At 32.0% G+C, this 24,888-nt stretch overlaps 1 protein-coding gene across 6 annotated transcripts in view; it reads left to right on the forward strand.

The window, feature by feature from the left end:
• The first annotated feature begins 372 nt into the window (after positions 1-372).
• LOC148603005 (secretin receptor-like) overlaps positions 373-24,888 on the forward strand; it is a 59,773-nt gene continuing 35,257 nt past the window's right edge. Inside the window, exon 1 of one of the 6 annotated variants that reach the window (XM_088552501.1) lies at positions 373-413. The gene's annotated coding sequence lies outside the window, so the exon portion shown is untranslated. Of the gene's footprint in view, positions 414-4,235; positions 4,288-8,823; positions 8,967-14,781; positions 14,873-20,902; positions 21,110-24,888 lie in introns of those variants that run through there. The other 5 variants (XM_088552502.1, XM_088552499.1, XM_088552500.1 and 2 more) reach the window with 5 other exon arrangements.

Raw genomic sequence — 24,888 nt, forward strand, 5'->3', positions numbered from 1 at the left:
TTCCTTTAAAACATTTATTTACTAAATCAACCGACATAAATATCCGCTTATATGATATTCAAGGTTATATTCGAATTTCGATGTGTCTATCTAGTACAAGAAGTATTTGTTTAATGTTTTGGTAATTATATATATAATGTAACAAAATTGTTCCAGTACCTGTTGACATTAACATTATTCATGGTGTGTTTCATCGAGATTGAAATATCAAAGACATTGAAAGCAAAAAGATTGAATGAAGAAAATCTTTGTCATTACACTTCGTTTAATTTAATTGTGTGATAGTACACTTTATTGCAAAGGTTATTTACAATGATATTGGATATCCGTCTGTTTAAAATAAATCTCTCCACTTTTTGTACTTAATAAATGATTTGTCGTAATGTGTTGATAGTTGTTCTTCTGATGATTTGGTAAGTTATTGTATTTTTTTATTTATTTTTGCACAAACAGCGCAGTTATGTGTCTGAATATCTGTTTCCTGTACAGACGGTCAAACCGTCTTGCTTAATATATGTACGTAAACTTTTACGATGCAGGCAAGTTGTGGTGTCGTATTTAAAGTTATTTTAAGTATTCTTGGTTTAATTTTTGCACCTAATCCATCTGTGCATATGTGTATTGTGTGTTCAAAATTGTACAGTGGAAGCAGCAGTAACCAGTATTAAATTATTGCTCTGTCATGTAATATACAAGGTTATACATTAGCTTAAAACTGAGGAAAAAAATTTAGTAAATATAATGACCGTCATAAACATCAATTGACTCTGCTATTACGATGTAATAACCCATTTCGAATGGGATTGAAATTACACATTGATAGCGATACTATAAAAATAGTCACTTTTCAATGATCATTGCTAAAATAGAAATTAGAGAAATAAGATATATGTCAACATGTCAAATCACGATTGTTTTGTGAATTGAATTAAATCATTAAAACATATATAATCTTTCTCAAAATATTGAATTTGCAAATTTTGACTTCTTCACCAACAAACACTGATGATACAATTATTCTTTTGTAAAATTTATATTTTCGATTCCAGTCTTAAACAACCTCAATGTCTCGTATCTATGCGGAATAACCAACTTTATAAACAAACAACATTTCAATTACGTTCTTATAATAGCCTTTCAAATATTACAAAATAACTTGTTAAGTAGCTGTCTTTGTAAGAATCATGCAAAATCTGAAAAAATGTGATATACCCTAAAAAAGGCTACATATTTTTGTTTTTGCAATTAAGTTGTTTTATGGGTCTTTACTATGAAATGTGTAATTATTCATTCAAATCTGCCTGCTCTTAGGAGATAATCAACATTGAAAATCCAGTAGATTCTATTGTATGTGAGCGTCATTTACAGAGTTATATCCCTTAATTTTGAAATCTACAGTGCATTCTATACAATTTTTATCTCCTAAGAGCACGGGTTATATGAAAAACCACATGTTAATTTCTGTTTACTATGACATTTCAAACAAAATATCAAAAATAAAAATTTGTAGGCTTTTTACCCATGAATCACATTTTGCATGATCCTTAGCTAGAGTGCTACTTAATTACCCAACAATACAATAAGATCAAATTTTAGTAGAACACTATACATAACCTGATGATCAGATTATATAACTGACATCTTTGAAGAATGCGAACCATATTGGGATAAATTGCCTATTGTTTGCACAATGTTACAAACAAAATCAAGAAATCTTGTATAATGTTTAAATTGATAACATTTTCTTAAAGCTTTGATATATTCGGCTTTAGATCACATTAAAATAATTCATACCATTATATAGTAGTAATGAAGTAGTATGAAGTTTGAGAAAGAACATATTTTATTGATAAGTATTGTTTATTTCTTATTTTTTTTTCTTAAAACAACTTCTTTTAACTTTAAGTTATTGTGCGAGTTCAATTAATATCTAGCTGAGTTGTGGTTGCTTTCGAGTTTGGAATATTTACATTTGTTTCAATTACAAATATAGGTAGCACTTTACGGGGCATTCAAATTTAGTGTTTTGTTTATGAATATCAGCAATATATCAACAAAAGGGTAGACATATACAAAAATTATGACCAGTATCCAAACTTGTCATGATTTAAGCAAAAAGGAATTTAAAAAAAAACCAAATGACATTCATATGAAAAATTGATGATGTTTACCGTGAGAGCGATATAAAAAATTGACATCAAATTGGAATAAAATTAAGCATACACAAGACATATTTCAGACACACCAAGGAAGCACACATGTTAAAGTTTCTATGAGAACAAAATTGACTCTGCAAAGACTCGGGAGAATTCGTCAAGTCCAATGGAGTATACGTCTTCATCTTTGTAGCACAACTGACTGATATATAGTGTATTCAAGATATTTTCAAAGAAATTTTGGCTTTACCGAAGGGATACGTTTATATAATGTGTAAGCGAGCGTGATATGGTCGAACAAACCTCTATTTCGCAAAATGTTTAAAGTACAAAATGCACATGAAACATGATCATATTTCAGAACATACATTTTCATTGATGATTTATCTATTTGATTTGTAAAACGGCTCGAATACAAGTCACTTAACAATAATATTCAAATTTGACACCAAGGCTTAAGATAAAGTTTTTGAATTTCTTCAATTCCACGTTTATTTCTTTTGTATTGGACGTATATCAGTTGATCAACACCAAAACATTTGAACGACAATACGCATTTCAACAGCTAAAATGTTACCGACTCGAAAGGAAACTATTAAATAATTATGTATGAACATGTTATACATTGTCAAGAATAGTATTCTTTAGATGACATTTGGCCCCTTGCAGGTCCGGGTGTTAAAAGCATAGGCCTGCAGCAGTGCTACGCTTGTCGTAAAAGGCGAATAAATAGTGCTCAGGGCCCTAGCCAGGGGCTAGGACGCTCTGCCCACAGAGCATCTGGGTTCTGTGCCCCAGGTGGTGGAATGGGATACCCCTGGCGTGTTACATGCTGGGGTTGTCAGGCTATAATACGGAAAACTTGACCGCAAACCATAGTGGTGCACCGTGTTGGGTAAGATGCCACGTTCCTCGCACGTTAAAGAACCCTACTGTGGTATTCTCCCGGAGTAGGAACCATAGAGCTCCGCCACAGGAGGCTAAATTGTCCGACACTACCTACCTCTCCCTATTTCCAGTGGCAATCAGGGTTTGTCGACCCCATTGTCCTTGTGTCCCATCCCTTTTTCATTTAATCATTTCATGTTCATTTTACCATCAATTCCATGTTCATCGTCTGAATATAGCTGAAATATTGCTGTGCAGACGTTAAACCCCAACAAACAAACAAACAACACAACAAAGAACAATAAGTAACTAAAATCATACACAAAAAGTAACAAAAGCAAATGAGCAACTCTGACTAGTAAAATATATTTTAACCAGAAACTTGTTCTGCTGTCCTTATAGATTTTAAGTAGCATTTAAAAATAGTATACCACAAATAATTTCATGAATTTTAAAGGAATGTCTAGACAACTAGGCGACCAAATGAGTAATCTAAATTCTTAAGTTGTTTTAGCATTATTTCTTTTGAGAAAAAAGCCATGTGGTACATACGAAATGAAAAAAAATACCAAACCAAATAAAATATATAACTATAACTTGGTTATAAAAAATGATAACTAAAGACTAAGGCAATGGCGCTATTTGGGACAATATAGGGAATCCATAAGGGTTCATTTTGACAGATGTCACCGTAATCTGCACGCAGCGCAGACATTCCTGTTCTCTCTAAATCATACCTCGTTTGACAATCGGATAACGTCGCGTAAAAATATTCACTTTTTGCCGAGGGCTGGCTGCAGCGTCTAGAGTGAATTTCCAACGTCAGATGCTGTTCGGAGCTTGATATCACTGTATTTTGTGAACGAGAGAATATCAAGTCATGAAGTGGCCGAGTATTTTTAACTTATACAATGGGATAGTTCAAACAACTTTTTACAAAATTTTACTGTATAAAATCGTGTCAAGGGTGATAAATAAAGGGTGAACACATCGTATTACTGTTCTTAACAATTCATCGTCCTTTTCAGTTCCTATTTATAACCCAATAAAAGCAGTTTTGTACGCTTTCTTATACATATAATATAAGGTCAATACCACTTCTGTTATCATCCAAATCTTATTATAGAATTATGAAAATTCAATGTCTCTTAGTTTGACGGTAGAGCATATATTCTATTCAAATATTGACTTACAATCATTTATGTCAGTAAGAGATTGTTAGTAACCGTGCGAGAGACAAGAGGTAAGTCGTTCAGATTATTTTATAAATTAGAAATCAGTACTAACGTATATTAAAATAAGTAATAGATAAAAAAGTTATATACGATAATCAATGATTCAGCAAATTTAGAAGAAAATAGATTACATAAATAAAGAAAAGAAAAGACGTATAATTGAATTTTTCATGCAGTGAATTCGTAAGAAAATGTCTGACGTTTTTTTAGTATACATGAACGATTGTTATCTGGTATAACCGAAAATTTCAATATTTGTTTGCAGTTTTATGATTTATAACATTTTCATATTTTACTGTATTTGTTGTTTACGAATGTCCATAAAACTTCGTTTAGTGAAGCTCATAACCTTATTCTGTTGGTACAATAATAAACCAATTCAAAAAAATAATACAAGAAGAGCTATTTTGTCTAGAATACTACATGTATTAGAAAACCAAACCACTTATTAATACCATTCTTTGTGAGAATCAGGCAATAGCACCTCTTTTTTTCTTAATTTGATCCATTTTCCACCATTTCGTTTGTAGTGCCTGTACCAAATCAGGACCATTGCGGTGCAAGCTACTCCGATGGTGTAATATCTATTTTGCCAGACTTTTTTTTTACTTGACTTGGTTATGAATCGGATTAGTGTTCGGTAATTTCGATATTCTTTGACATTACTGTTGGACAATCATATATGGAAACGTAAAAAAGTTTGTCCTTAATTCATAAAATACTTATACTTTCTGAGATGGCTAAAGTGCAAGACGCTGTTCGGATCTTGACAGGAACGAGACAGTCGTTCGCTACTGTTATATAAGATAGTTTCTATCCTAAACCAATTGCCAATTGCCAGTGGTAGTTATGCGAAATGTATGTCCAAAAAAAAATTTTAAAATCGTGTTTTGTTGTTCACAGATAAAGATCGTATCTTTGATTTTGCAGTATATAAATAATTGAAAGACGTTTTTATCTACTTTCTTAATAAATGGAAAATTTTTGAAGATAATTGAATTACAGGAGAAATAATTACATTAATATAAATTTTTGCTGGTTTCCAAAGCAATATATTATTATGGTTTGTACCGCCAGTTATCCACTTTCATTTTTTGCAAGTTTAAATCCATTCAACAAGTTATTAGAAAAAAAAAAACACACAAACTTGTAAGTATCTTAAGTGCTAATTTTGAATGTTTAAAGAACATTTCGACAAATTGACTCATTAATTAACGCAAATTAATGCTCTTGAGAGATTTTATTTGTTTAGTTATATGACGGATAAAAAGCGACATACTTTACAAATCGGCTATAATTACATTTCTTTAAACAATTACATAATGGCTGGGTAAAGACAGACAATTTGTCTCAAATTGTTTACTTCCTATATTTTTGTTACTAAATATATTAGCTTCATTTCTTTAGGTCATGTAGTTAAGTGCATCGATTCGCTAAGTACATGTTATAGATGTGATTACTAGTTACGCTATTTGTAAATTTTGTAGGACAATGGACAACTTAATTGGGGAGTCTTGGAACTTCTATGTTTGTACTTAATTCTTGTTATTTGTTTTGTCTCGGCCAATCTGAAGGTATGTCAAATTGAATCCGTTTACCAGCCACAATAGTGACTGTATGCCGTTATTAATGATACTAAATATCGACCTAAAATTGTTTTACCTTATAAGCACCTTGTACAGTACATTGTCTCATACAGATATAAATGTGATAAATGCGATTTATCATATACTTATAGAAAAAATGCCAAAATTTTACCCTATGATAATATGACAATAACATGGACAAATTTATATATGTTCCCTTAGATCCCCGAATTGCCTCAGCCGTGTGATAAGACATGTTATATCACAAGCCTCCGGTTCATACCAAACGCTTCCGGTTCATATCACACCTCTAATTCCGTAATCGCGCCACGTACTGTTCCGTTATTGATTCGAAATCTATTATAAACTCAGGAGGCAGAATTGAATGTAGTGTTGAAAGATATTACACACATTACAAACTTTGAAAAAAACTGAAACCCCAAAGCAAAACCGCCAGGAAATGCCGGAGATCATTAATGATAACAAGGACAAAGTTGTTCAGACGTTTTCAGGGGCAACAATTACTGGAAATGTAACAATTAATTTTCCCTCTTAAAAGCTTCAGCTAGATCAATTTGACTTTGATACACATCATTGACCAGATGATATTAATCAAAATAAATTTGTTCAACTGCATATTGTCCATAATTACAGAACTATTTATCAAGTTGACAGAAATAAAAATAAATGGTTATGGAGTGAATGTGTGTGTAGTACATTTTGAAAAATAACAACACTTTTCAGTTAAATTGGTATCACATGTCTCCGTCTGATAAAGAGAATCCAAAGGGATCTATAAGATCTATCAGCCCACGGTCAATATCATGACCTAGGGCTGATAATAGGTGTGATATGAACAAAGCCATGTTATAATCTATAAAACCGGAATAAGTTGATATATAAAAAACAATTTTTGACAAGACAAAACCTGAAATGAAAATTGGCATGTGTCTTCTTTTAAATAATATATTTAAACGATTAACTTACATATTACGAACAATTTGAATATTCCCAAAATAATATTTTGATCAGAAACAAACATGGTCCCTAATAGCTTTTAATTATAATGTTTCAAAATCTCATATCTTTTTTTGCAAATTGATCTTTGCGTCTAGTATGTTAACAAATAATAAGAAGCAAAGTGCTATTGTTATCAATTTGATAGTAGTTGTGTCTCTGTTAACAAACGTTTTATGATCCATATCCCGTTTGCTGTTGAAGTGTGGGAAAGAACACGTTTTGTATAAGATTGCAAGAAATTATAACAACTTCATAATTCATACCACCAGATCCTTTTATAAACAATTATTATCGTTTGGATATTTATCTATTTAGCTTTAACGTAAGTGTTGTTCAGATTTGTATGATTTAAAAGGTACTATCGTTAATGCAAAAAAGCAAATAGCCTGAAGAGAAACTCGTTCGATTATAGCATCATTTAAGGTAGATTGTAATGTACTTTTTCTGTGTGTGCCAAGGTAAAAAAAAATGTTTTGCTACAAGCTCTACGAAGTTTTATAGCATTCTTATATAGCACACGCGCACTGTCATGTGATTATACTATCTTGAGTTAATAATGTACTTAAGTATCAGTCTTTCTAAAAATCAGACAGAAGGTGATTCATGCATGTTAAAACCCCACTGACTTCAGTCTTATTTCTTGTTCAGAAACACTTACTGGTCACATGACCAGTCTTAATTTTTCATTACGTTGTTGAGATTTTGATACAAAAATCATAGAGATTGTAGATGAAATTGGCACTTTGGAAGAGTTATCGTTCTTGATTTAGCTTCATTTGGTTGATTTTAGTGGGAGATGAATGTATGATTTTCTAAAAAAAAAAAAGTGCAGATCTGAATGCAGAAAAGATCGTGGTTACGTGAAAGTATAGCATATGCAGACTGAAAAGGCATCGTTTGTTTGGTGGGTCTTTCTGCACCATGAATCACTTTACCATTGGCAGTGTCTGAATTTTATGTGGACTGGTACTTAAAAATAAAACAAAATGCTAGATAATTTTAAACACCATTGCATCAGTAAGTCTTAAACAGAATAGTGAAATAAATTGCGTGTACATGTATATTGTAAGAGCCAATTTAGCAGAGTTTTAGAGTGTATTCAATAATACATTGTTGACGCTTACCCAACCGGTGCACCTGGTCCATGTCTGGTCTTTGTCCCTGAATAACATTCTTTTACGTACCGCTATAACTTTGCTTTCCTTGATTGGTCTTTCAAATACTGTTTTTGAGGTCCTAAAAATTAAATGAGGATCTGGAAAAACGTAGTGTTTATCTTGTATTCAATTCATATACGGTTGTTTATTTGTTCTCCCAAGCCTTTATTTCTACGCATCATTGTTGAGGATGCTTACCATACCGGTGCACCTGATCCATGCTCCCAATTTTTAGTGGAATCTATGTTGCTAATACACTTTTTGTTTTTTTGTATGTATTATTTTGGTTTTTTATGTTCATTGTTGTGTTTGTCTGTTTTCCTTGTCTGGTCTCTGTCCCTTGGTTACATTCCTTTCATTTCCGCTAGAATCTTGTTTCATGATTACTCTTGCTTCGATTATTTGTCCAACGGTAAACATCATAATCTTAGACTGGAGGATTTTATGACGTGATTCATTATCATCTACTGAAAATTGTTTCTACCAATGCTTTTCATAAAAGAGCTCGCTTTGCTCGTAAACTACACGCATGACCTACTTCTAATATAATCGTTCTGACGACATAACCGTTTTAATGGCGTACTAATCATTATCACAGAAGAAACGAATAAAGTGCTAATGTTTTATCATATTGATTTTGAAACAATCAAATAATCAATGAAAAAGTCTAGTCTTGAAGAATCTTGATTGATCAAATATAATATTTACTATTTAAGAGGACGTATGACATTGTTCAAAAAGTATTTCTATAAAATTTTCTGGAGATAATTCTGATTAGACAAACATTATCTTTAGTATCACTCACGTTATCAGAGCGTTCGGAATCAAGCGTCAAGCACAAACGTGATATCATTAAGGAAGAAGTTATATGTGCTTTTTGTATTACATTTTTTTGTATTGTTTTGCGGACTTCACCTATTTCAGGTATGTACAACACTTTTTTGTGTTAAGTACGAAAAATACCACGAATATTAATTTATTATTTAATTGTAAGTGTTTGTGAGAATCAGGCAAAATGAGAAAAATCAGAAACATGCATGTCAAAACTCCACCGAAATGACAGTGTCATATCACTCAAGGTTATTTTCTCTATTTGAAAATACCATTATTTGTGTTTAGTATGAAAAATACCGCGAATATTAATTTATTATTTAAGCGTAAGTACTTGTAAGAATCAGGCAAAATGGGTAAAATTAGGAACATGTCAAAACAACACCTATCTAATAATGCAATATCACTCAAGTTTACTTCTCTATTTGAAAACACCATTATTTGATCTCTGCATCACTGGTTTTGCGGAGAAATGTTTTAATAGAATCTTAGAAAAATGAGGTTTTTGACAGAGTTATCTGCCCTCGAAATTTTCAGTGAATTTCAATGAAATTATAATTCAATGCACCAACATGATATGGAAAATCTTTTTTCCTTGATTTTGATAGTGCATATAGTCAAATTACACTATCAAAGTGATGGGTTTTTTCATACCATATTTCATCCACTGCCTGATTCTTACACAGACTGACACTTAATATCAAATATTATGTTAGACGAACAATATATATGTTTTATAAATAAATGTATAAAATTGGAGACAAATTTATGTTATTTACGAAATAAAATGGTCATATCAAACGTTTAGTGTTTCTAAGGTATACACCTTCATATGTTTTAACATATATATATTTATTGTTTTCGTTTATTGCGATTTTGAGTTTGCAAACAAGACTTTAGAGATATATTTATTTGATATTTGTGTTCGTCGCACCCTCGATTTATTTTGAGTAAATTGTGTAGTATTGTTATTTTAAGATTTTATTCAGTTTCACAGGTGAATCATGGTGTAGAAAAACCCATGGATCGGACGATGCTTTTTTGGTCTACATATGTTAAATTCGTATGTGTCAATAGTCCTTTCTGTATTTAGATCTGTACTTTTTAGAAAACTATACATTATCTTCTCACCAAAATCAGCCAAATTAAACCAAATCAAGTATAATAACTCTTGCAAAATGCCAATTTCATGTACAATCTATATAATATTTATCTCAAAAGCGCGACAACCAAAGGAAAAACTAAGACTGGTTATGTGATCAGTAACTGTTTCTGAACAAGAAATAAAAGTGAGATCGATAGTTTTTGGATATGCATGAGTCACCTCCTGTCTGATTTTTATAAAGACTGGTACTTAATGCGTCAAAAATATAGGTAGTAACTACATTTAGGAATTACTCTTCCCATATATCTTTATTATTGTATTATGGGTGTATCATGCTACTAGTCAAAACAGGAGATTTTCGTGATTTAGATAAAAGCATATACCATAGAGGGTTAGTTTTGGTATATTTGCGATGGCTGTAGTATCGAAAAAAATGATTACGAAATGTTCACACACACACATGTTCATACATCTTACAGAATAATGAATGCAGTTAAATTTTATATCTATGCTTCTTTATTTTCATTTCTTTGTACGTGTTATTTTGGTGATTTTCTGATTTTTGTCTTGTTTGTATATTTTCCATGTCTAATATTTACCCTTGAATGTTATACTTTATGATTACTGATTGATTGATTATTGGGGTTTAACGCCCGAGCAGCAATATTTCAGCTATATTCAGACGATGCGCATGAAATGATGAGGGAAAGAAAAAAGGGATGTGACACAAGGGTAATAGGGTCGACACATTTTTATTGCTACTAGAAAAAGGGAGGGAAGGGCAATTTAACAATTTAGCGCAAAGGTTCCTACTCCTATACAATATCACAACAGGGTTCTTTAACGTGCGAGGAACGTGGCATGTTTCCCAACACGGTACACTACCATGGTTTGCAGTCAGGTTTTCCATATTTCCGTAGCCTGATAACCCCAGCATGTAACACGCCAGGGGTATCCCATTCCACCACCTGGGGCACACAACCAAGTTGCTCTGTCACCAGAGCGCCCTAGCCCCTGGCAAGGTTCTGAGCACTATTTAGTCGCCTTTTACGGCAAGCTTAGTGCTGCTGTGGGCCCATTCTTTTGACACCCAGACCTGTACGGGGCCTTTATGATTACTGCTCGAATCCTGGTTACTTGATTCCCCCTCTATTAAAATAAAATAAACAGGGAAATTGACTCCGAATATTAACAACTAGACGTCTACGAGTTACCAAGATTACATATTATACATTTGTTCAAAAATGTTGAAGATCTTATTTGAACTTTTACATGTTTTTTTAACCTCTGACCTTTTTAATGTATTTTGTGCACAGGCGTTTGTTATGACAATAGCTGTTAAGTGATAGTCTTTTCCTTCTTGCTGAAAGCTTGACTTCATAATGTATATGGATTAACTAAGGTATAGCCATTTATATTTGCTGTGAGGAGTGGAGTTCTGATTCTTGTTTGAAGGCTTCATTGTTATTGTATTTGAATCATCGTAGATGAAAAGATGACTTATTACTGCTTACAAATCAACACATTTGTCGAAATTTAGAAGGCTAGACTATTCCCTCATCTATTTTATTTTGTTTTCCTATGTTACAGCTGTTCTTTCTTGGACACTTTTTCAAGATCTCACTGCATTTACAATAAATTCGAATATTGGTATTCGGAGATAAAACTCGAAATTGTTCTTGATAAGCTTAAAGTTTAAAGCTGTTACACAGTCTAAATTATTGAAATTCGACGATGGACATTGACTTTAAAATTAAATTGAAGATTTCTATATATATATACTGCACCAATTGACACTTAAAAGAAAAGAAATTCAATACCACATGGCACATGGTAGACATTTTATCAAGAAAAAGATGTTTAGATCCCTGCCTTGAAACGGTTTATTTTCTAACGAGAGCATTTCGGTTCATTTTCAAAACTTTAATTGAACATTTTGCCAGTTCTTAGAACGTAGAAAGAGTATGAATAAGAGTTTTTTGTTTTTTTTGTTCACATTGAAATATGAGGCAAGATGAGACGTCGAAAGATCAGTATTTGAGCTATCATAAAATATCTTCTTTATATAGGTAAATTCGAATTCTTTTAAGCAACTATTTTAAACACTTTGGAACATTATTCAAGTTTCGATCGGTTTAAATTGATCCTTATACTCGTTGACCAATGATAATCACACCATTTGAAGTCTGGTCAAGATTCAGATCATTGTATACTTTTACATAGCAAAAACCAATGGAATCGTTTATTAGTTGTTAAGTAGCACTCTAGCTAAGAATCATGCAAAATGTGATTCATGGGTAAAAAGCCTACATATTTTTATTTTTGATATTTTGTTTGAAATGTCATAGTAAACAGAAATTAACATGTGTTTTTTCATATCTCCCGTGCTCCTAGGAGATAAAAATTATATAGATTACACTGTTGATTTCAAAATTAAGGGAGATAACTTTGTTAATGGTGCTCAAATACAATAGAATCTACTGTATCTTCAATGTTGATTATCTCCTAAGAACAGACATATTTGAATGAATATTTACAAATTTCATAGTACAGACCCATAAAATAACTTAATTACAAAAATAAAAAATATGTAGCCTTTTTTGGGGTGTATCATATTTTTTCAGATTTTGTATGATTCTTACAAAGACAGCTCCTTAATTGTGCAGTCCGTCATTCATCCGACAAATACACAAAGCTGCGGAAAAAGGTTTTGGAATAAACTGTTACTTTAATCGTCCCCGGCCTTGTGAAATTCTGCCATTTTATATATGTCTCATTTATGAAAAGCTATCAGGGATAATTTTTAGGGCTGCTAGGGATAATTCTTAATAAGAATGAAAATTAATTAATTGAAATTAATCAAACAAGAAAATGATGCCAATTAATTAATGCCCCATGCATATACCGTGGTTTACGATAAAGTATGCACGTACGTTTTTGTCAGTATCTCTTGTTGCTGAACTGCGATGAATCATAACACAAAATAGCAAATAGCGGAAGTTCTGGTGAATACAAAGGGAAAAAATGATTTTAACAAAAGTTTTTTTTAATATGAAATTTACAATAAAGATATATAAGTTGTGTCAAAGAATTAAAGAAAATATATTATTTGTAACATTATTCTTTGAAAGACGAAATAGCACTTTTAAAAGTCCAAACACAAAACTCAAAGTAAACATTGTTTGAGGGGGTTTACATACCAATACTTCTAACATTCTTTTACCAATACTTATAAAATGGAAAAGTCGCCATTAGATTGCGTTGATATTTTTCAGAGTTTTGTTGAAACCTCAGACACATTGATAGGTTTAAGAATAATAATATGGCTGTTTGGGGCCACCAATGTCTCTTGAGAGTAAATATAAATTAAATTTAAGTCATTTAATACAGAAACTACATTTTAATTTTCTCATGAGAAGAATTTTCTGGATGAGATGTTAATACCCAGGCAAAACAGCTCTTCCCTTATGACATATGAGTGTACAATGTAAATTGTAGTCTTTATACGCATTTCTATTTATTTAAAGGAAAAATGTATAACATTAGTAACGTTGTTGGTTTTTTTTAAGTGGTGCATCCCTTACCTAACATGCGCGCACGATAATAATTCAAGTACCATTCTGTGTAAGAATCAGGCAATGGGTGGCACATCATTTCCCCCAATTTAGTAATTTCTGCCTATGATATATTCAGTACATCTAAAAAACAACCAAAATGCTATTTAGGTTTATCCGGAAGCATCTGTGATGTAGATATTTTTTGACTGCTTATATAGAAAAAGAGTGCGGAAATATTTTCCTGCCATTTTTCCGTAGTTCATTTCTATTAAATTTGACCTATCAATACACATGTATCTTAAAAGGCAATTTTTACTAACACTTTGATGGCTATTTCTGGTAAATTATCAGGTATAATTAATTGGTAAATGCAATAAAATCTATGTTTTTTCCCTTTATGTGCCACACGTTATATACATTTTGCTCGATTCTAAGACAGAGAAGTACTTAAATCTTAGACTGACTATACCAGGGGCGGATTCTGGCGGGCATGCGCCTCCCCCTAAAATTTACAAAGCATCGGTTGTCAGAGGTAGATTTAGGCGTTTTAGGTTGAAACTTTAATTTCTCACTAATTTTACCACAATAGATATCTACATTGCACCAACTCTAGAAGAATATTTCAAAAACTTAACCTCAAAAATATTTTTGTCTCGCTCTCCTCAGCGACATTTTAACTGTGCGCCTCCCCTCTCCCCCTCCCCTAATCTAAAATCTTGGATCCGCTCCTTGACTATACCATCCAATGTTTTCATTATTTCGCTTGTTTTATTTCGATAGAGGATAAGCACAACATATCCATTTCATATTAATATTCCAATGCATATTCTAATAAAACAGAAATATATTTTTCTCGGCCGCTTTTGTTTGATAGAATACCTCAGTAGAATGATCAGCAAAAGTAAATGTTTTGAGATTATATTGAGATTTAATTTTTCAATATCATCGATTGCAAAATTTTGAAAGTCACGTTTACAGATGTAAAAACCGATACTTTACAACTTAAACAATACAAGTCTTCTAACAGCAACAAAGAAAGTAGTTTTGACGAACAAATTTTCGTCAAGGGTAAAAGAAAACATTTCATTTAAAAAGACATGGGTCCTTCAAAGTCTTTTTAAATCAATTAATAAGCGGTACAAAAACAGTATTTGTACATATTTCTATAAAAGGTCAATATTAGCAGTCATATCTAAACAATCTAAACTAAACGTATGAAAAATACAAAACTTCATCCTTTATATAGGTGTTTCTGCTCACATTCTTGAACATATTTTTACACAAGGTGGTAGTGTCAAGTTTAATGTTGTCGATACCTGAATACCAGCTATAACAAGGTAAGCTTGCGTTGAATAGTGAGAAAAACATATGTCAACGAATGTTTGATAGACGCATGTACATCGTTACACTCTACTGTAATTTTGTTATGATATAATTCATTATGTCGATCTCATGCGTTACAATTTTTTTTTCAAAAGTTTTTTTTTTTATTATTTTTAGATTTTTCTTTTGTTTTGTTTTATTAAAATATCTTTAAGTATTCTATTCTGCTCGCTCCCATTATTATCAGATTTATTTTACAAATTTAGAAAAGTATTGACATTGTAATTGATTTTCTCCCAAAATGATATCATATCTACGTTTGTATATATAGCTTTTTATCGTAGACAACGATCGACGTCGATACATTCTTCTTTCGAAAGATACGAAATGATTTATTCATCTCAATTTATTAATGTTTGATAATGAATCGTGCCTTTTGTGAAGTAAAACCTCCATTTTGAAAGATTAAAAAAAACATTCCATTAATCCGTTAACCAAGTTTTCCCTTATGTTAAATCATTCCTTAGAATTTCTGTTTGTGAAATATAGACCTTAAATAGAAGCATCTGCATCTGTAGGGTATTGGTAATGGTGATTAGTGGTGAAACATCTTTTTGGTACGGGCAACGGTCAAACGTGAATTGGGTACGGCGAACAGTGAAACGTGTTTTGAGTACGAGGAACGGTGAAAGGTGTTTTGGGTACGGGGAACGGTGGCACGTGTCTTTGGTACAAGGAATGGTGAAACATGTTTTGGGTACGGAATATGGTGAAAATTGTATTATGCACGCGGAACGATGAAACGTGTAAAATACAGATTATTTCAAAAAGTGTTTGGGATATAGGAAAGACATGCCAGGGAAAACAGACACACACAACAAAGAACATGAAAAAACCAAAATAACATGTACAAAGAAAACAAAAATAAAAAAGCAACTCGGACTCCACTGAAAACTGGGGGTATAGACCAGGTGCACCGGTAGCGTTAGCGGTAATTGTCCATTGAGCATGGTAAATAAGGTACAGAGAATGATATCGTAAAAGGTGTATAGTATACAGGCGTCAATTTCACAAAAAGTCGTAAGTGTGAAATTGATCGTAATGTATGACGTCACAGTGCGATTTTAGATTGTGACGTCATTTCTTACGATCGATTTTACACTTGCGACTTTTTGTGAAATCGACGCCAGGATTTGAAAAAATATATTTTTTGTATAGGGAATTGTATATATCAGTTCAGAACATGTATAGTAAAGTGATAGTGAAAGTTAATGATGTACCAAGCTCCAAACAGCGTTTGATGTTCAAAATTCTCTCTAGACGCTGCAGTCAGCCCTCTCAGAAAGTGCAAGAATTTTGCAAAATCGGGAAAAAGTGAATGATTTTTTAAAAGCGACGTTATCCGATTGTCAAACGAGGTATGATTTGAATAACGCCCGAAAATTTCGAAAGGCCTGTCTGCAGCGGTTAGTGAGAGTGGAAACGAACGTCTTCCGCTGCGTGGGGCCTGATGATGCATGTGATATATTGGAAAGGATTTATAAGAAAATATCTTGGACATACATGAGAACATGAATAAGTACTTAGTCTATTATATGATATATAAAGGACTGAGATGTTTATGGAAGACTGTGAATAGTGTACAGCGAATAAATGATCAAGTAAATCAGTCTGTTGTGTACCTGGATATACATTTCTAACTTTAAATTAGTGTTACTGTTTTATTCAAGTATCCAGTATTATTAATAGTTTATTCAAATCTAGTTCACCTTAACAATTTCACTTTGTTAAATCTGACAGTATTATATTGAATTGATATCCATTTAAGTACCATTCTGTGTAAGAATCAGGCAATGGGTGGCACATCATTTCCCCCAATTAAGTCATTTTTGCCGAAAATATTCAGTACATCAAGAAAACAACCAAACAAGTCATTTAACTTTATCCTGAAGCATCTGTGATGTAGATATTTTTTGACTGCTTATGTATGGAAAGAGTGCGGGAAAATTTTCCCGCCATTTTTCCGTAGTGCATCTGAACTAAATTTGACTTATCAATATCTTAAAAAGGCAAATTTTACAACCACTTTGACGGTTATTTCTGATGGTTATCATGTATAATTAATTGGTTAATGCAATAAAAGCTCTGCATTTTTCTTTCATTTGCCACACCTTATGTACATTTTGCCCGATCCTTAGACGAAGAAGTATTTAATACCTTACAATGCACATGTACTGGCCAACAGACATAATATTAAATTTTACATATGCACAATAAAGAAATTGCTTGTTCATTCAAAATGTATGAACAGATCAACACCATTGTTGAACAATGAGAACATTTGTTTAAGTTATTGAAATGAACACAATAAAAGAATATCGATTTGCATATTTTTAGACCTTATCAACTAAAATCAATTCATTAGTTTTAGACTTATTATGATATATATGATTTCAAAACTTTTGATTTTATTCAGACCATTCTTAGTTTAAATTATCCCAATACAATGAATTTCAGGTGTGTTAGTCTTTTTGTTAAAAGGTCGATTGTTCTCATTTTCAATTTAAAGGAATCCAGCTGGGTAAATTCTCTCCGTTTATTTAGTTATCTAATAGACTTTAAGAATATTCTACACTTGACAATATGGTTAAGTAACACATATACGTAATGTTAACAGGTTTAATGTAAAAACCACCCTCATAGCTACATCTAGTTCTGACATGAACTTCAAAAATAAAGTAAGGCACAAAGTGGATTTGTTTTATTATGATCATTCTTTTTTTTTTTTGGGGGGGGGGGGGGCAAACTTATCTTTCTTCCCAACAGGTGCACCTGGTCCATGATTCAAGTTAAAATAATGTCCGTGTCGCTCATTCACCTTTTTGTTTCTTTATACGTGGTTATTTTAATGTTCTTTGTTGTGTGTTTTTCCTGTATAGTCTTAATCCTTGGATTATGTTATATGTATTTTGATAGCGCAAGAAAATATTGATGGTTAAAGAGTTCTGTGGAGCCATAGCCTGGGGAGATTTGAAATGGGTAATTCTTAGTTTGGCCTATAAAGATCTATGATACAACTATAACTAGGTGGTAGATTAATGTTTGTTTCTGGTTGCTAATTCAGTAACAAGCAGTCAGTTTTAAATTGTTTTCTAGTGGTTATGTTGAGAGCAAAATCATGATCATACGGGCCTTAAAACGTTCATGCTCATCTTAAGGCATTCCTTTATCGTTGTTCTAGCGGTTGTAAATCGTTAGCGCACGTTCTTAAACGTGTTGCTATTGTTGTATTTCTTTCGAATAAGGGCATGTATAGGTTTGTCCTGTTTTATGTTTTGATCTACCTCAGTTATTTGACAAGCCATGAACAGGATGTTAGCATGCGCAACGTCATTTACAGCCCTCATTTTTTTCGAAAATTAAAAATCAATTGGGATTCACATTTTACAAGTTCTATTGATATTGCTGCGGTTTACGCAATGCCAGGTTGAAAATGCCGTAAAATTGACATGAGTTGACTTCAGAATGTCTGGATAGGAAAGGTTGGTGGTTATTTCAGAATGTCTGGTTAAGAAAGGTGAGTGGTTATTTTACGGTTTGTTTAATCTATGCTTTACTATAAGTTTCTTTACGGCCAGCTGCCTATATAATCGTTATCAAAGTTGTAGATAAAATTTACATGTATTTACAAAGTTGATTGTGTTTATCAAACTGCCAACTTAATTAATTAAATCAACTAGCACTAATTATATATAAAAACATGCTTCTGTAAATACAGTTGTTGAAGTTAATAGAGAAATAAGCCTTTCGTATAATCTGATTGAACCAAAACATTAAACAAAGATGTACTTTGAATGATAAAAAAATATAAGAAAACAAAAATGAACTTTTTATGGTTATGAGCAGATACAGTGAAATATACTTGAAATTGAACTTTTGCTTTTGCCTGCATAAATTTATGCCTCCTCGTTCCTTAAAATGGTTGACTCCCTCATTATTTAGAGGATAAAACATTCCTGGTAAAAATTTACAACTACTTATCACGTCCTTTCTACCTACAAATGCCAAAGAAATTCGGTGCAATAGTTTCTAAGAAGTTTAAAAAAAAAAAAAAAATAGACGGAGAGTGCAAAACCATGTCCCCGCGATCAAAGTGGAAGAGATATTATGATTTATTCTGCTATAGTTAGGTCTGATATAGAAATTGTTCCGAATGGATATAAATTTATTTAGTAAATTCTGGCTTTATCTATACTATACACAAATGAATACGTATGTATCCTGATTTGCTCACCTTTTTTCTCGCTGTAAGCCTGAAATATGATTTATCTATAGCTAATCTCCCCGCAATATTTCCCTAATAATCAGTGTGATTTTAGTTAAAGAGAGATTAGCATGGGTTCTACATGATAACATATTTCAGAAGAGTACGTTCGATCAATAGACTTCCTGTTTCAACTTCTTTATTGTTCATTTGTGTCTTCAAGATGAAATATTTATTGTACTTATATATTATTACACTTAAACTACTTTATAACTGAGAAAACTTCCGTTTAAATTAGTACGCCTAGATATTATTGTACATGTATAGTGTTATTTTTGTGCAGGTTCTCAATGTAATTTGAACAGATCGTTGATTGTGCAATATGGCAAACATGCTTTGATTCGTTATGCTACTCATCCCCTGAAATACCATAGAAAGGGCAGTTTATCCAATTTTAAAACCTTTGTTTGTCGTAGTGTGAATGTTTCCCAATATCCTCGCGTTCTCGAATGGAAGAATAAGAATGAAATAAATCCTATTGCTTGATTGTCTGCTATTTGCGAAAACTTGAGATTTTAAGTACATTTGACTTGTCATTTCTCAACAAGAAATATAGTGACCTTATTATACTACATGAAGTTTTCAACAAATATCCAAATTGGTAATATCGCTTACCCTACCGGTGCACCTGGTCCGTGCTCCCAGTGTTTAGTGGAGTTTGAGTTGCTCATTTACTTTTGTTACTTTGTATATATTATTTTGGTTATTTTATGTTCTTTGTTATGTTTGTCTGTTTTCAATGTCTGGTCTTTGTCCCTGGATTACATTTATTTTTTATTTCCGCTAGAATCTTGGTTCCGTTGATTACACTTTACTGTGTTGAAAATGCAGTCCAGAAGGGGAGCAATTCACCTCTCAAAGTACCTAGCCCAAAGTTCACAGATTTTTGCCAAATTCTCATAAATAATTATACCCAATATATATTGACTAACTATATCTATTGAATCATTTTCTTATCGCTATCAACGGGAAGGACCTAAAAATACTACATATTTCCTTGAGGTTTAGATACTATGAAAAATTCCGGATTTTACTGGTATAAGGATCTTCAACTAATATATAGAATCACTAGATATCAAACGGAAAGGAACTTATCAATAGGTTCAACTGAAAAAAGTTCCTTTTATTAAAGCTCACTATACTCGGCGTCACATAAATAATATACTGTTAAAATTTGAATAAAAATATTTTCTACGACTTTATTGACACCAACCGTCGTTTAAATTGTCTTAAATGACTTGCTCATTCGTTTAGCCAAACAGCTTCTCAAAAACAAGTCGCTTATTAGCTTAAATCATGCGTAACAAATCCTTACGGGAAAATCCCATACTAATATCCGCCATGTTGGTTTTTACGGGACGATTTGTTTACAAACGAAGTGCGTAAGTTCCCGTCGAACTCCGGTGACAATCGTCTGCTTGATCAACTTCTCGGTATTATACGTTGTTCGCGTAAAATAAATCCGAGATATCCGAAATAACGCCGAATTGCATTCTGGGTTCTTCGGTTTTTGGACAAACCATTTAAACGTCAAACAACATCTCCTAGCAACCCGATCACTGTAAACATGGCCGACTTTTTACAATGTAAATATTGCCACCTAGAATTAAAATCTGACCGGAATTTAACGATTCAATGTTTAGGGAGAAGCCGTTTGGCTATACGAATGAGCAAGTCATTTAAGACAATTTAAACGACGGTAGGTGTCAATAAAGTCGTAGAAAATATTTTTATTCAAATTTTAACAGTATGTTATTTATGTGACGCCGACTATAATAGAACAAGTTGGTCCGGTGTGAGACTCAAAGCATTGTCTTGTCTGGACGCATTCGTCAATATCAAATTCAGAATTGCCGCATAAGCGACATTCATATCGAAGGAATATAGTGTTATTCGAAACTAATTGTAGATTTATTTCAAAAAAGAGGTAGGTTTTTTTTCCAATTTTATTGCACTTACTTTTATCCATACCATCAATTTGTCATACAGTATGAAGATATCTCTCCCGGTTTAATTCTGTTAAAGAATATATAAAAAAGATCTGTGTTTTGTTATACTAGGTATAATGCTTTTAAAATAATGTAAAAAGATAAATAAACTTTAAAACACCAATAACTGGTAAAAATAGATAGAAAGTAAAGGTCTAGACTTTGAATAAAAGAGTAACTTACCGGATAAAATTTCAGAGGGAGTCCATGCAAAAGCCAGGCAGTGAGTGGCACATGACAAATAATTTTTTTTTCACTCATTCCATATCATAAATGCATCCTTTCTTAAAGTTGACAGTGGGTTTTTGATTGACTTCAACAATGGAAGAAAAATAGATTACATAGAAAGCATTGGAATTCATTGAAAAAGGGGAGATAACTTATTAATTGAGCTAAATTTGGTTGCATTGTTAAGGAAATTTAAAGTCAATTTCTGAGCCATACATTTTCTATTAAAAACAAACTTTATACATTTGACATACTGTAACATATGATATATACATTACATTGGAACAAAAAATTCAATGGGATAAAATTTACCTTGTGCCACCTATATCATAGGATCTGCCTGGTTTTTACATGGACAGCCTCTCAGACGTTATTCATATGATCAAGGGGGAAAGATAAAATGAAATAAATGTATACTTTACATTTAAATGCATTTTATTTTCAAATATAAACATTTTATAATCTTAGGAATAAGATATCAAAAATAAAATGTTTTCATAAGCTACAAAAATCATTTTATCTATGCATGCATGACAAAAAATAAGAATTAAATAAGAAATAACTGAAGAACAAAATAAGTAAATTGAAGTTTAGGGTATGAAGTAAGAAAAAACACAATATCGGTTTGATCCGTTGTCTTTTTCCTTTCTTAAAAATGAATAAGAAATAACAAAGAAGTTGAACAAACATGCTTTATTAAATATTACATTACAATTTCTCACCTGTTCCATGATTCGAATATGTAGAGTCAAATAACTATTTAATGTATTTAACGATAGGTAAAGGGGTAGATCTAGAAATTATAGCAAGGGATATTCCGATCCAGAAAAATGGGGATTCGTTTTCCCATTTTTGGCAAAATTTTGCAAACAAATTCACAACCTTTCGAACAAAATTAAGATAGGAATGAGTCCAATTCTCAGAACTTTCTTACTGGATCCAGTACTACATTTGTACGATGGCTAATGCAAAGAAAGATAAACGAAAGGTAGCGACGTTAAGCCATGCAGTCTGCATTAATTAATAATAAAGTCCCTTTGAAAATGTTTGGTTTATTACAAGACAGGAAACCTGTCACTAAAAAAGACCTTTATAAGCTGGTCAAATATTTATCCACTAGATAACTCCTATATCTACACTTCTACAAAAGTTCATGGAAATGAATTACAGTGTCCAGAAGGTCAAATTTGTACCTCATCACGTGCGTCAAAGAGTAGCAATTAAGATTGGGAATTCTATACAAAAATTAAGCTTCGTTTATAAAGTTTATTACTAAATGTTTGTTTAGAAATATCAGAATGATCTTCTCTATGTTATTAAAAGCTTACAGCGGACAATTGATGTGTTATTTGAACGAAGTCACGTTTTAATATGTTGGCTAGGGGATGTAATGTCAATACAAAACTTGCTGAAGTGTTGTTCATAGATAATCAAAAATAAAGTATTTAATTTAGGTCTTTGTTCATAGCGTAAGCTACATTCCTAAATATCAGTGTGAAACATATAGCCTTAGCCGAAATCAATGTTTAATTCGATAGTTTCAACTTGTTTTCCATTTAAGTACTTTATCTGTCTAAGATTCTGGCAAAAGTGTATGAGGTGTGACACATGAAAACATGAATTTATTGCACTATCCAAGTATTTTGACCTTATAACCACCAGAAATAACCATCAAAGTGTTTGTAAAAATTGCCTTTTTAATATGCTGATAGGTCAAATTTTGTTGAAATGCGTTTTGGAATTACAATGAAAAAATTTTCCCGCACTTTTTTACTATAAAACCATTAAAAATATCAACGTCACAGATGCTTCAGGATAAATTAAAACAGCCTTGCGGTTGTTTACTAGATGTATTGAATATATTTCAGGCAAAAAAAGGCCAAATTGAGAAAAATCATGTTACCCATTGCCTGATTCTTACACAGAATGGTACTTATATACATGTATTTGTTATATTACTATGCAGGATAAGTTCCTGCTTCGCAACAATTGATCATAACTTGATAGAGGATTTATAACACTAGTCTTATTTTATCAATATTGCATTAAAACTGCTTCTTGATACTAGCTGAGTCAACCATTCAATCTTTCTAATTTTCATATAAACGAACTCGATGTAAGTAATCTGATTTTTTTCGCAAGAAAACAGTGAAACACTGTAATCCGTTCTTTTAGAGTATAATGACGGTATATTCTAAAGTGTTCGCTTTGTTTAAGTAGTTGCTCATCGGAAAATCCTGCGTGACGTATGGCAACTTCAAACGCTACTTTACGTCAGAGATGTTTGATTTACATGAATATGTAGTTGGCAAAATTAGAGTTCTCTCATTTGAAAAAAAAATGAATATTTCATTGAATGTTTCCTTCGCAGCCGACAGAAGAAAGACTATGAAATATTATTTGTATGTCAATAATGCGATTTATTCTAAATGGCATATAAAAATTGAAAATTTTTAAAAATGTGATCTTCTGGTCTATAAATCACCCCCTTGACGATTCTTTAATGACCCTGGCATATCAATAAATGAGGTACATGGATCTCCCCTCCTTTACGATTCATTGGTGTTTTCCTATTTTCGGTTTTTGTTTATGATTACTAGGTTTGTCTGCAAAAATGTTTTAATAGGGTAGACTTAGGGTAAGGGACGTAACTATTGAAATCAGTGATATGTTTTTATCATATTTAATTTCACAAAAGCAAATCAAGCTTTCATTTGAAACAGAATGAAATCAGTCCAAGTTGCTGATATGAGATTGATGTAAAATGCTGAATACAAACGTTCCAATGATTTGTAAGAGTTGTGTACCTTACCCTCTGTCTACATCAATAAACCGTTGACTTTCGTTTTTTGTGCCACTTTTTTAAATTCAAATCACAAATATTTTGAAGTAGGTGTACGACCATTTGATTTACAAAAAGGGGGAGGGCCCTTGAAAGAATTGAATAATAAATATGTATATCTTAAATAGCGAAACTAATATTTAGATCTTTTCAAATCATTCCAATCCGAACATTACAGTTTTACATATATGAAAATGAATAAATTGATTCGAATTATGTGAACAATAAGTGTTTTAACCGTTATACATGTAATTTGATGGAAATAAATAATTTGATCCGAAGAAATCCTCCATGTCCCCTCCCCTCATTGTCAAATGGATGTCTACTACACATTATTGCAATAAGAAAGATAACGCAATGATGCTTACAATCTTTACTTATAAGGCTACTTCTTTAAGACTAAAAAATAACCTCCAATTTAGAAGTTTTCTGCAGTGTAACGGGAAAGACTGTAGTTCCGATTGTGACGCTAAGTGTCAAACCAAATGAATTTGTAATAAGTGATTGCGATAATGTTGTCATTCGTATATATTATGCATTAATTGACTGTGTTTAAATAGTGTTTCATTCAATATATCTTGTCTTAAGTCCGTCAAAGACTCATTAAGGGTCTTATATAAATTAGCATTGTCAAACAAGATTTAAATA

Source organism: Perna viridis, chromosome 11 (genome assembly GCF_037379345.1).
Source record: "Perna viridis isolate PV_CMFRI_1.1 ecotype Kerala chromosome 11, ASM3737934v1, whole genome shotgun sequence".
NCBI lineage: Eukaryota > Metazoa > Mollusca > Bivalvia > Mytilida > Mytilidae > Perna > Perna viridis.